Here is a 14,410-nt window from a genome sequence, read left to right as displayed (position 1 = left end):
TTTGGAGCTGTATTAAGAAAATATCCCATATTTAAGTTAAATCACTCTCCAGGACCTGAATTTTAACTAAGAGACTGTGAAATTTGGTATAATAGAGCATCAAAAGTCTTTGCTAATAAAAAAGTTAATGTAAAGGAAATTTACAAAATAGATGAATTATGCAATCAATTTATACATTATACATTCTTATCATTACTAAGATAGAATTTAAATTCCTTAGAAACTAATAAAAGCTTTCTGGTATAGGAGCTAGCTAGGTAGAAGATGGATTTCTGAATGATTCCAGCTTTTGAGTTTGTTCATGCAGACATGTGGCATTTGTATTGATGTTAAAATTTGTCTTGATTTCTTCACAGTAACTTTCTAGCCCTCCCAACAGTCAAAGTCCAGAGCGGTGAGGAGGTCCACAGGCTATGCCTACCCCACTGACCTCATAAAATCTACTATGGATCCTGAAATCTCATTTTAGTATCCATTCATGTGAAGATGAGCAGTTTGAGGTTCAGAAAAGTACAAATTCAGTGTCCATAGATCCCTATCCCCAACCCTATGTAGATTAAATACCTCAGTCTTTCTTGGCAAGGTCTAGTAGACAGAAGATAATTGATTGATAGTATTTATGTTGTTCTAGGAAGTGGAAGAGAAAAAAAACCCTGTCGTAAGGTCATATAGTAGAAGAAAAGAGGCATTTAACAAAGCAGGAAGGATAGGTAATTCACCCTTTGTTTTAAAGGCACTGCTATATACCATGTGTATATCAGACAAACATTTGTTTTCAAGCATGCAATAGTAAGATTTTTAAAAAAATGTTTCATAATTGAGTAGCTTTCAAAGTCAATGAATGACTAAACAAACCTTGGAACCTCAAAAGGATAATAATTCAGAAGGAAATCCATTTAAAGGTGCAGTATTATCAGCCAGATATTGAAAAACATGTTAGGTATGTTAGGTATATCCATTTCTATAATTCTAGGGCATCCTATAAAACAAAGTCCAAAAGTGACTGGCAAATCATAAAGTAAGACTTAATGGTCATCTCAGATATTGCTTTTTCCTAAATGAAAGTACAATCTTGAAGAAGAAAAAAGAAAGTAACCCACAAACATTTCGTTAAAAATTCATGAATTAACCCTCATTTTAAAAAGACTGCCCCAATTCTGTAAAGCATTCTTCTGCTATATTTTTCCTACTTTAATTACTCCCAGAAATCCTATAACACAAATGGGCTAAGGAACTCAAGTGACATTTTACAGAATAAAAAATACAAAAAATAAGCAAACATATATAGCATTACATTTTTTAATAGCATTCAAGAAAAGCAAACTGAAATAAAATAATAATAGTGAAGTAACAGCATCAGTACATTAAAAAATAAAGTGATATTAACAGAGATTCCTGCAGTTAATGCAGAATTGGGTCACTCATATTTTACTGGTAGGCAGGGAAAGTTGATACACCATTTTGGAACTAATTTGGCAATACATCAAGAACCATACAAAGACTTTTATTTGTCCCACAAATTCTGATCCTGGAAATCTGTCATGAAGAAATAATCTAACTGGAGGAACAGATATATTCTAAGGCAGTGATACTCATCTAAAGGCATTTTTGCCCCAGGAGATATTTGGCAATATCTGGAAATGTTTTTGTCACAACTGAGAGGGTACTGCCAGCATCTACTGGGTAGAGGCCAGAGATGTTGCTAAATATCCCACAATGCACAGGGAGCCCTCCGCAGCAAATAATTGTCAATAGTGGCAGAGGTGGAAACCTTGCAGTTAAGTGCTCATTGCAGAATTTTAACTATAGAGATACCCATCCCCCACAAAGAGATGGATGTTTAAGAATGTGAACATGCATCAATCCATGCAATATACTATTACATGGGCATTTAAAAGGTTAGGATGTTTTCAAGAAAAGATTTTCAAATGCACAAGTAAGTGGAACCAAAAGAAAAACCTAGCAATTAGGAAAATGAGTGAACTGAACCCAAGTGGGTATTGAGTAAGAATCAGAAGCTAGTTGTTGTATTTTAGATTTGCTGAGAAAGAATCAGTCCCTTATTCAGAAAATATCATACATTCTCCCAAGGGAGGCAGACATGTCTAGTCAGGTCAAATGCATTAGAATCTTCTTCTTCTTCTTTTTTTTTTTACCTATCTCTTCTCTCCTACAAATATGTCTGGTTGGAAAAACTGCTCATCAAGTGAAAAGATAATGCTCCAAATCAAGGAATACACTCCAAGAATATTTATGGATTTTGTTGACATAAAATTTATCCCCTTGAATTGCAAACTGAAAGAAGCTCACCTCATTCAGTCTGTTCAAAGAACCAATTAGCAATAATTCATCCTCAGCAAGAATTTAGGACAGTCAATTTCCTATCTTCTAAGTCTACTTTTCTAGATAGTACCAGGTCAGAGAATGGGAAAATAAAAGACAACATAATTTGGAGCAACATCTGCATAGTATTGAAAAGTAAAGATTCTGAAAGTGAAAACTACTTAGAGAGGTGTGTGCATGTGTGTACACATGTCAAATAAAATGAGGAAAGTGGTCTGCTTTTTTGTATTCTTAAATTGAGCATGGGCAGTAGAAAAAAAAAAAAGCACTGTGGTGGACCAAATGCCACATTCTAAGAATGTTCCAAAATGCCCACATTCTAATCCCTGAGTCTAGAATATGTTGTGTCACATGGCAAGAAGTAAGGTGGTAGAACCAGTTCAGATTGCAAATCAATCAAGCTTGATATGGGGAGATTATCTGCGTGAGCCCAATGTAATCATGAGACATTATAAGTGAACTAGGGAGACAGGTGAGAGAGTACAAGAAGATGACATGATGATAAAGTACAGGTTCAAGTTATATGATTTCTGGCTTTGAAGATGGAAGGGGGCTGTGATCCAAGGAATGTAGTCAGCCTCTAAAAGTTAGAAAAGTCAAGATAATGGATGCTGTACTACGATCTCCAGAAGAAGCAAAGCTTCCCACATCTCCTTTTAGCCCAGTGAGACCTGTGTGGGACTTCTGATCTCCAAAACTATAAGAAAATGAATTTGTGTTATTAAAGCTACTAAATTCATGGTAATCTGCTACAGAATCAATAGGAAACTAGCACAGTTTTACCCCAATTGAAGCAGCATGTGTATTGTGCCAGGCCATGTATGTGTGTGGTGGGGGAATGCACAGAAGCAAATTTGCTTCTTTTTCTCATGAAGGCCCATGCTCTAGGAAAATGTCACTATTCCAAATATTTTTCCCAATGACTAATGATGTACTTGCCCCAGAAGTAACTACTCCTCTGGTCTCCAAAGCACCTAGGATGAAAAGATGGACCAAGCATAACTTTTTAAAGATTTCCTTATTAATAGAGTGACTTTTCTAATGTCAAAGTGAAGGGAATGTTGTTTTATAATGAATACTCAAAGGATAAAAGTACAGAGTTCTGGGAAACATAGATTTTGGAGACAGACACATCTGCATTCAAATTCTGGCAAGAATAATTTGAGAAACCAAAGGCACGTTCCTTTACCTTTCTAGATCAAAGTCATGCTGTTTATTACTGGAAAAAATTATCCACCCATGACAAAACTTGTTATGGTCTGAACATATCTAATGTTTATGATATATAAAAGGGTATTCTTCCACATATAAAGGGCTAACAGCATGATACCCTGCTCACTCAATCTTTCTCTACACTCATGAAGAGCCCACCTGTAGTAATGTATCTCAACATTAAATCTGACCATGACCTTGTTGCATTAAACCTTTCTGTAGCTTTCTATCACCTATGGCAGCAGTTTTCAAACTTTTTTGCTTTAAGATCCCTTTATACCCTTAATAATTATCAAGTACCATAAGACCTTTTGTTTCTGTGGGTTCTTATGTCCAGATTTGTCATATCATGAATTAAAATGGAGGTACCAATAATCAATTACAAGCTAAAATAAATATTTTACTAAAAATAAACATATTTGTCAAAACAAAGGGAAAGAAGAAGAGTGAGGTTGTTTTTTTATTTTTCTACAAATTTTCTTAATGTCTGGCTTATTAGGAAGACAGTTGGATTCTCATATTTACTCTGGTATTCAGTCTCCTTCAACATACCATTTTTGCTGAAGTACTGGGAGAAAAAATTCAACTTTCCACAGACTTCATATAAAAAGGGGAGAATTTATTGGTCTCTTCAGATAATTTTATTTTTTCTTCCTAGATATCACACCAAAACTAGACAAGTTGTAATTAAAGACTAGTTTATCAGTGAACTTTTGGTCCCCCTGTTACATTAAAATCTCTTGCTCTGTCTTACACTAGATGCTACCTATACAAGATTTTCTCAAAGCAAGTATCAGTCATTTTGAAAATGTGGGTTCAGGGGCTGGGATTGTGGCTCAGTGGTAGAGCGCTCGCCTAGCACAGATGGGACCCTGGTTCAATCCTCAGCACCACATAAAAATAAAGGCATTGTGTTGTGTCCATCTACACCTAAAAAAAAGAAAATGTAGGTTCACTAAGTTATACAGTTCTTCCAAATGTTAGAACATTTCATTATAGATATTAACAAACGTGAATTTTTGATATCATCACCAATCTCATCAGAAAAGTATTTAAGTATTTGGAAGCTGTCAGTCTTCATAGTAGTAGATACAAGTTTTCCAAAATTTTAATTCTCACTGAAAGCTCAGATTTAATGATGGCAACAAATACTGTCAGTTGTTTTCCTTGAAGCGAAAGGCTCACTCCATTTGTTTTTGAGAAAATATCTGTGAAATATCCACTCTGAAAAAACAGTTTGTCAGTTATTCTTTCAAGCAAAAAACAGGGTTTCAGGGCTGGGGTTGTGGCTCAGTGGTAAAGCATTTGCCTCACATATGTGAGGCACTGGGTTCAATTCTCAGCACCGCATATAAATAAATTAATAAAATAAGGGTCCATCAACAACTAAAAAATTTAAAAAAAGGATTTCATGGGAAAAAAACAGCTAGTTTAGCTCAAAACCCAACCACCTCACAAGTGCTTTTCCTACAGAAATTCAGTTTGCCGCAGAAGTGATTTAAGTCCCCATCCCAGTTCATCACAGAGAAGTTAAAATAAAGAATGCTTGGGGTTGAGATTTAATGAAATTAATAATTTTTGCTACTTTATTCACAGCATTACTATGAGAAACTGACTCTTTTTTTCCACTATAAGAGCCTGACAGTAAGAAATAAGCATGACTAGTATGTTTTATAGTATCCTTTGGCATTTCAGTGCTAATCTTGATTTGTGCTACTGTAACAGGAGTGTTACCCACTACCAGTGCAAATGACAACAAAGTCAAAAAGACAAATAAGGTCTATGCATTAATTTGGAAGAAGCTCTGGCCTTTCAGTTCCCTAAAAGTGACCTGAACACCCATATGTGTCTGAGGACCACACTTTGAGAAGCACTCTTCTGTTAGATAAATTGTAAGTTCCTAAGCACGTCATGCACAGCTTTCCATATGTGATTTCTACCTTTATCTCCAACCATTGAATGACTGGTTACACCTTAAATGACAATAATCCAGAAATGCATCTAGCTCTAAATAGAACACTCCATGCACTATGATACATAATGCCATTTGCCTTGTCCTTCAAACTGTGTTCCATGAACTCTGCCCACTCAGTCTTCTTTCTGTGGTCTCCTTTTAACCTTCTGAACATCTCCCTTAGTCACATACTCCTATCCTTTTCTACATCATTCTTCCTCTTCCCTCATAAGATTATGAGATTCCTTAGGGCAGAAATTTTGCATGAGTTGCATGCTGATGGTTGTGACCATCCTATTCCCTGTGTGGGTTTTCAATAAACACTGTTTGAATGGATGCAGTAATCAATGTAAACATACTCAATGAGATAAGCTTGGGGAAAAAAATAAACATCCAAAAAAATGTTTTGGTTTAAATTTCACCATCTGTACCACAAACAGAATTTCAGCTTAACATAGTGTTCAACTAAGCAACAAAACGATAGTTTTTCTTCTATTCAACATCTATTCAACAAACGTATCCAACGTCTGTTTTTTTTCTCTATACCTCCTGCGAGTGATGAGTCCTGGTTATACAATGATAATTGTGTTGCCATGGTTGAAAGTAAATTGGACATGGAATCAAATTACTTTTTTTGATCCTATATCTTCCACTTAATAGCTATATGACCTTGGACAAATTATTTAATCCCCTGAGACTCAGTTTCTTTAGCTGCATAATGGAGATAATTGTTCCTGTTTAAAACAGATGAGATAGCTGGTGAGGACCCATTTCCTAGTTCAAACTTGGTGGCTTCTAACTGTGTCCTCACATGGTAGATGGGGAAAACAAGCTCTCTGTAGCCTCTTTTCTGAAGGCACTAATCTCATTCACAAGGACCCTGCCCTCATGATCTAATCATCACCAAAGTTCCTACCTCTTAAAACCAGTATCTTGGGGATGAAGATTTCAACATAGGAATTGGGGAGAATACAAACATTTGGGCCATAACACTTTCCTGGAGGAAGCTTATGATCAGGCAAATTTCCTTATGTAAAAAGGAAGAAAGTGATTTCTAGACTTCGAGTGCTAAATGAAATACATATATAATTTTTCAGTCTCTTAAAAGAGAAATCAATGGAGGAGGATTCGTTCTTACACTAGCATAATGGAATTGGATTTCAGTGTTTGGTTAGGGATTTTGTCTGTTAAAATATTTCCTAAATATTTAATAAACACAAATGCGTGTTTATCAAAGATAAACTAGCATACAGATACCCCTATGTAGCAGAAAAGACAGGCATACAAGACAAATTTAATGTAAGTAATTTCTCATTGAGGTAAACCTTTTTAAAATTATATGAATCCTTTATCATGAGATATTACAGAAAATTGTAGAGATTCTTAAGCTTTGTTGTTCATATGAACATTTAAGGTGCATAATAAATCCCAGAGTTCCGTTCCCCATCCATGGAGGTGCTGAATCCGCCAAATTGAAACAGACCAGGATGGTTTCATGGAGGTCTCTGATTAAATACCTATAGACTGTCCTTTCAGAAATGCGAACTCCAACTGGGTCAGAATGTTGAATCAGAACACAGGGGAAAGGGAAGAAGCAATAGGAATTGTCTGGATATGCAGTATGTATAAGGTATATTCACAGAAATTTTTTTCTTTACATTTTTATTTTATTAAGGAGCTGTTGTTTCTACCATACAGATTGGAAACTAGGTCACATAGATTGTGGAACCCAGAAAGGCTTCTGAGTCTCTCTGCCTTCCTACCTTATCCTCCTCTTACCACTACTCTGTCTTTTCCCTTAACATAGCTTGAAGTCTTGGCTCTATCACCATTTATTTCTGTGGCCCTGGATAAGATACTTAATCTCTTTGAGTCTCTGTTTTTCCATCTGAAGAACAGGGATAATAATAGCAATTCCATCAACTTCTTAGTATTATTCTAACAGTCAGAGATGGTGTTAGACACAAAAGTTTTTTGAGTTCTCAAAATGTGTAATATATGTTCCTTGTTTTTGGTTGGTCATCCAGCAGCCCAACCCTAGTTTGAACAGGAGATTAGGGTAGAAACATTTTGTTTGGTTTTGGATTGTTGCTTATTTGTTTCTGATGCTAAATAAATGCATAATCATTATAGACATTTTGGAAAATAAATACAGGAGGAATTACTCAAAATATGACTCAATTTTCCTTCGATTGACACAACTTTGTCTTGAAGTGCTTTTTACTCTGTGTTGGTAGAAAATGCCATAAATTATGGATCCCATTCCTTCTTCTTCCAGAATAATACCAGAATTTGAACAGCTGCTGAAAAAAGAAACAGAACATTGTTTCTAACCTGTCCTTTGGCCCATATTGGTAAAAGAGGCTGTTCTTTCATATGGGGGGGGGGTGTCTTGCCACTTGCATAGAGCTTTTCTAAGAGGCACTCAGGTCCCTGCTAGTTCAGGACCTACAGATCTATGTCTTTTCCACACTTTTCAACTTTCAAAGGCAATTTTCTTTCTCTTTTTATCACTGAATTCACTTACGAAAACCTAGTCAAAGCACTTCGGTGAATTTAGGCCTTTATTGACAATAGGGCATGTCTACAACTATAAACTGCTTTGGTACTGAATCCAAAAAAAAATTCAGGATTTGCAAAAGCTAGGAACTACAAAGGACTAAACTACCTGCTTGGATTCTAAAGAAAAGTAAAACAAACAGAGAAAAGCTCAGATTAATATGACTAGTTTACTCTATCCTTACATTTAGTTTTCTAAATTTGTATAATTATAAATAATGTAATAAATGTCTTAATATATAATTGCTTGTATGCAATTTGGTCTATTTTCTTAGGAAATATACCTCACAGTGGAATTACTGGGCTATAAGTTATAGAATTTGTATGATATCAAGATTCTATTCATTTAGTCAGCAAAGCTTTAATTCAGTGCTTAATGTATACCAGGTACTGTCTCTTACTATTCACTCCCAAACTAGAAAAGAAATTAGGTTTCCTATGAATATATCTATATGGCTAAATTATATGTAGCTTAAGAAATCAATAAAAGTGTCAAGGACAGGCTGGTCCCAACTGGTCTTGTTCCCCCATAATGAGAAGAATTTGGGAGGAGAATATTTGCAATCTGAATTGAATGAATTTTGATTCCCCTCTGTTTTTTTTTAATTTTTTTTTTAGTTGTAGATGGACAGAATGCCTTTATTTTATTTGTTACTTGGTGCTAAGGATGGAACCCAGTGCCTCACATTTGCTAGGCAAGTGCTTTGCCACTGAGCCACGTCCCAGCCCTCCCCTCTTGTTTTGTCAAAGCCGAAGGGACACTAAAAATCTAAATGTGTTCCTTAGCCAACACAAGGTAAGAATTTGTAAGATAGCTGTAAAAGGGGGAGTGAAGGAAGGGCTAGCTTCATGAGTGTATACTGGCAGAACTGCACAAGACCCCACACTTACAAGGGCAAGGGCCCTGCACTTGGCTTAATTCTGTGCTGCCTCCGTATCACAAGTAGTAACGATTTTTTAATAAGGAGGCTCACACTTTTTATTAGGTTCTACAAATAAGATATTAGTATCAAAGAAATGATACAAATATCAAATAGATCAAAGATCTTTATGGCTATTTCTGATGCTTTATACACTATACCCCGTAAACTTGCACAATTGAGATAAAATATAAGAAAGACAAGACAGTAGCTATTCAGAAAGAAGACATAGTGCTGTCTATTTACTAGAACCCTTTAAATGGACCAGACCCTTGGCATAAGATCCCCATTAGGAATTGTTCAAATAGAACATAGAAACAACTGTTTGGAGAAAACACCTGCGAATTGGGAATAATATGGAGATCAGAGATCGGGGAAAATAAAAGTGAAAAACAATGAATCATAACAGGACAGTGGATGGTGCACGCAAATACTTGACTTAGGGTTTTTCACTTTTATTTTCCCCGATCTCTGATCTCCATATTATTCCCAATTCGCAGGTGTTTTCTCCAAACAGTTGTTTCTATGTTCTATTTGAACAAATTTGATTCTCAGCACTGTTTATTAGATATAATATGGAAACTCCTTTGGACCTATTCACTTGAAGTTGAAGATAAGAAGCATTCATGTACACCTCTTACCTTTGATTAGACCATATTTGGAAACCAAAAGGAAAGAGACAAGGTTTTTGGGTAGGGAAAGACATAAATTGATTTAGTTTAGATATGGCTGTCCTGAAGTTACTCCCTCTAGGAATCCTTTCCTACTTCTCCAACAATAAATTAGCTGCATCTTCTATGTGATCCCAGAGCATTCTGTACTCAATCTAATGCAGCACAAACCAGACTGCACTCTGAGGGCATGCTTACTTGAAATATCTACACACCATAAGCCATTTGATGGTATGCACCATGTCTTATTTGTTTATGTAAATCCAAACTGACTATAGTGTCTAGCACATAATATTTGCTCAAAAAATTCATTGTTTGAATTAATGGTTGGATAAAAGAAAAACATAATGTTTCATTTTTTTTAAATTATAGTATTTATTTTTTGAGAAGTTTCAGGTTTATAGAATGGGGTTGAAAGTGCAGAGAGTTCTCTATAATCATTCACCATCCTCCAATTTCCCTTCTTACTGACATCTTACTTTAGTATGTTATATTTGTTATAATTGATGAACCCACATTGACACATTATTATTAACTAAAGTTCATAGTTTACTTTAGGGTTCACTCTTTGGATAGTACATTCAATGAGTTTTGACAAGTGTATTGTGACATGGATTCGTAATTACAATATCATATAGAATACTTCCTATGCTCTCAAGTCCTCTTGTACGATTCATCAGACCCTCCCCTCCTGCATACACCCCCTGTGTAAATCCTGATCAACCAATGAGCTTTCCACAGTCTCCATAGTCTTGCCTTCTTGAGAATATCACATAGTTGGAATCATATAGTAGGCAGCTTTACAGATTGGCTTCTTTCACTTACTAGTGTGTTTTTAGCAATACTCCATGTCTTTTTGTGCCTTGATAGTTCATTTCTTTTTATCACTGAATAATATTCCATTGCATGAATATGCCAGAGTTTGTTTATTCTTTCATCTATTGAAGAACACTTTGGTTACTTCCACATGGTGGCAATTTTCAATAAAAATGCTATAAACAAGCTGGGCCCAGTGATGTGCTTATAACGCAAGCAACTTGCTAGGCTCTAAAATTTAGTGAGACTCAAAATTTTTTTTAAAAAAGATGTGGGTCAGTGGTTAAGTGGTTAAGTGCTCTTGGGTTCAATTCCAAATACAAAAGACAAAAAAAGATATAAACCTTCTTTTGCAGGTTTTTGTCAGATATAAGTTTTCAAATTATTGAGGTAATATGAAGGACTGCAATTTCTGGGAAAGAGGTAAGCAGGTCACAGAGGAAAACGAAGAGTTCCTGATAACATTTTGGTGTCTCTGGATTTAGCTGTGTGTGTATGTAGCCAGAAGCACCCCTGGACATTTCAGTTCTATCAATCAACAACTCCCCACCAACCCCCACCCACCCACCTTTTATTTTATTTTATTTTATTTTTTGCTTAGGACATTTTAAGTAGCTTTTCTGCTACCTTATATCCAGGAGTTACAACTAATGACTATCAAATGGGCTAATTTTTCCCAGTGTAACCTGGATTTTCACCATAGCAAAAAACAAAAGAGTTTTCAGAAGTTTGATAAAGTTTTCTGAGAAAGTGTAAGTGACTTTGAATCTTTCCTATCCCTCTAAATACCTATGTAGGAAAGCTATGTAATTTATCTGAGTGTCAAATTTTTAATCCCTATCTCACAAAGTGATTGCACTAAATAATCCAGAATAGATCCACATTCTTCCTTCCTACTACATGCAAACCCACATTTCTGAATGTACCCTTGCCAGTGACCCAAACTGTAATTCCAATGGTAACTTTCAGACAAGTATCTGCTTGAGCTCTTTACACTATTATTTATTTTCTTTCCAACACACATTCTTCCCTTGGCACTGTGACGTATTCCCCATATTTCTTCCTACCTTTCTGGTATTCTTTCTCAATTTCCTGTGAAGGTTCTATCTGAAGATGAGAAGAATAAATCTTATACTTGCCTTACTCTCAGCTGTCTGACTGAGTTGTAATAACAATCCTACCAATAAACACTCAGGAGTCTGCTACTTTTAGGTTTTTAAAACTTTTTACCTGTTTTATCTCCTGTATTTATAACACCACTTGTTTGTGAGGCATCTAGGTGAAGATAGTCCAACAGGCTCTTGTGTATGTGAGGTCTTGGAAAGATAATCTAGGCTTTAGCTGGAGATTAAGGACCCAACAGATGGATGGTGATTACAGCCAGGAGAATGGATGAAATCAGCTACAGATCGAATCAAGGCCTCTGAGAATCATGATAAGGCCAAGATTCTGAGAAATCTGATGTATGCAGGAAAGGATCCCTCAGAGAAGGACTTCTTTCCCCCGGATTGAAAAGGAACTAACCAAAAAGGATAATTAAAAGAAAATCTCAATATTGACAGACTTGGGAGGGTTGTAGCAGCGGGAACAACTGCCCAGGGTGAAGGCAATATGAGCTTGTACTGTCTGTAGAGAATTTAAAACCAATTAAGTTGACTGTGAATTGGTTTCCTTTTTACTATCATCTTGCACTAGCAATTCAAAACAAAGTCAGTGATAAAATACTCTTCCTGGAAAAATATTTTGGCTTAAGTTCTAAACAGTTGCTGCAGGGTATAGTTGTGTTTAATAATGTATATGTGGACTTTATTTTTATTACCTATTTTTAATAAACACTGTATCCTATGGAGAAGTTATTTTGGAAAATTCCCAATCATACAGACTTAGCTATGTGCATTCATTTCATGAATAAGTAACAACTTGAATGGTTCAAGCCCCTTCAGACAGTTCCTGTCTCTAACTCCCATGGTATGATATGCTCGTAGGTTTAAAGGTTACACTGGAAATAATGACAAAGGCATGGTGGAGGCAAGAAACACATCTTGAGTTATTAAAGTACTGTCCTTTTTGTGACCACTTGGAGTTTTTAATGTTGAAATTTTCAAGCAGTGAAACAGCATGTACTGAAAGGTGTAATTTCTGTTATTGTGCAGGAAGTTTGAAGTTTAGACCATAAATGAAATATCTGACTTGATTTGAATGCATCTTCACATTACAATGTATTCTTTTTAAAAGTTGTTAATATGTTCAATACTAAAAGACAAATCAAGAAAATAATAAATATTAATAACACATGCATGATTATTGCTAAAAATAATTTTGTCCTATAGAGGAAGAGGTGTTTAAAATAATCTGAATGTTAAGTGCTCTTATATGCCCCTCTCTTAACCATGGGAAATTAAAAGAAAATTCCAGAACTATATATTATCATGCTTGATGCTCTCCTCACAGTAATCTCTTGGTGCCTTTTTCAAGACAGAGGTTTATATCCTAGTATCTTCTCCATGGGTTAGATTGATCCAGTCATGACTATATCTGAGAGATCTCCACTCTTATTTGGAACTAAACATTACAATGTAATACTATTGTAACTTATGAGGAGGCTGCCATTATAATGGAAGAGAACACTGGCTCTTAAGTTTCCTAAGCATGTCTCACTGAATACAGGAATTTTGTTGGCATTTTGGTACTTAGTGTCTTTGTTGTTTCCAAGTGTTTTTCTGTTCTTTTTTTTTTTTTTTTTTTTTTTTTGCAGTTCCTATTTCTTTCTTTTCCATCCCTGTTTTTTCTTGTTTTTATAAGCTTTAAATATTTTCCTTAGAGAACAAAATCACAAGTAAAACTAATCCCCTCAGTATTCTCATTTCTTTCTCTCCCTTTCCCAAAAAATCGCTGCCATGAAGACTTTGTTGTAAGTATATTTACTAAAGAAGAATGTTTTCATTTTACATATGTGTGTGTATTCTATAAATATATATATATACACACACACATAATTATCTTTTCTACTAAAGTCTACTATGTAACCCTATCTCTGTTTTCCTCCTGAATCAGACAAATAGTACGCTTTAAACATTCACCAAACTCTGTTCCCCCACTCCCTTCTGTCATTGCCCTTATTTTTATGTGTCTAACTTTTTGTTTTAGCACCAAAACAGTAGCTATTATGATATGCTATAACCAGTAATACTACTTACATATTTAACCATCTTATTTGTTTATCACTGTTTCTCCCATTCTGCTCATTTCTCTGGTTGAAATCCATCCTTTCTTATGCTCTGTCTCACACTTTAGTGGTCACCTCCACACATCCTCCTGGGAATCACATGTCCAGGAATAGGCCTGACTCCGGCATCTTGGTGGTCCTGTCCTGCAGCAATCTTGAGGATGGCCAAGTTCATGCTCTAAGCCTGTGGGGCCAAAGCTTGCCCAAGCTCCTTGTCCTAAAGCCACCTGCCTCCTTCAACCACTGATATATATACTCATAGCCCTATACTGTGATTATAGTTTTGGCATTTTTTCCTTTGCTGATGGTAGGGTCATAAGAAGGAATGTGGCAGGGATGGGGGCAAGGTTTGCACATTTCTGCACGTGGAGTCCAAGAGCCTGCATGTTCTATTGCATTTCTACTTCATGGAGATATGTATTTCATTTTGAAGGAGTAAACTGGATTTATTATAATCCATCATTGTTACGTTTAAGCCAACTGGGGGATTTTATTAATATTCTCAACAGAGTCATCATGACCAGAAGTTGCATTTAATGTCTTGGTCTTGAGTTGCTTTCCAATGAATCAGTGGAGTTGGAAAATATGTTATGAAACAATGTACTCACCTGTATTGAGCCCCTTTTATGACATTCCTAATACAACTGGGGATCAAAAACATAATACTGTGATAATATTATGAGAATATTATGAAATCAACCCCCCTCAA

The sequence above is a fragment of the Marmota flaviventris genome, chromosome X (assembly GCF_047511675.1).
Source record: "Marmota flaviventris isolate mMarFla1 chromosome X, mMarFla1.hap1, whole genome shotgun sequence".
In the NCBI taxonomy this organism is placed as follows: Eukaryota; Metazoa; Chordata; class Mammalia; order Rodentia; family Sciuridae; genus Marmota; species Marmota flaviventris.
This window is presented reverse-complemented; position numbering follows the sequence as displayed.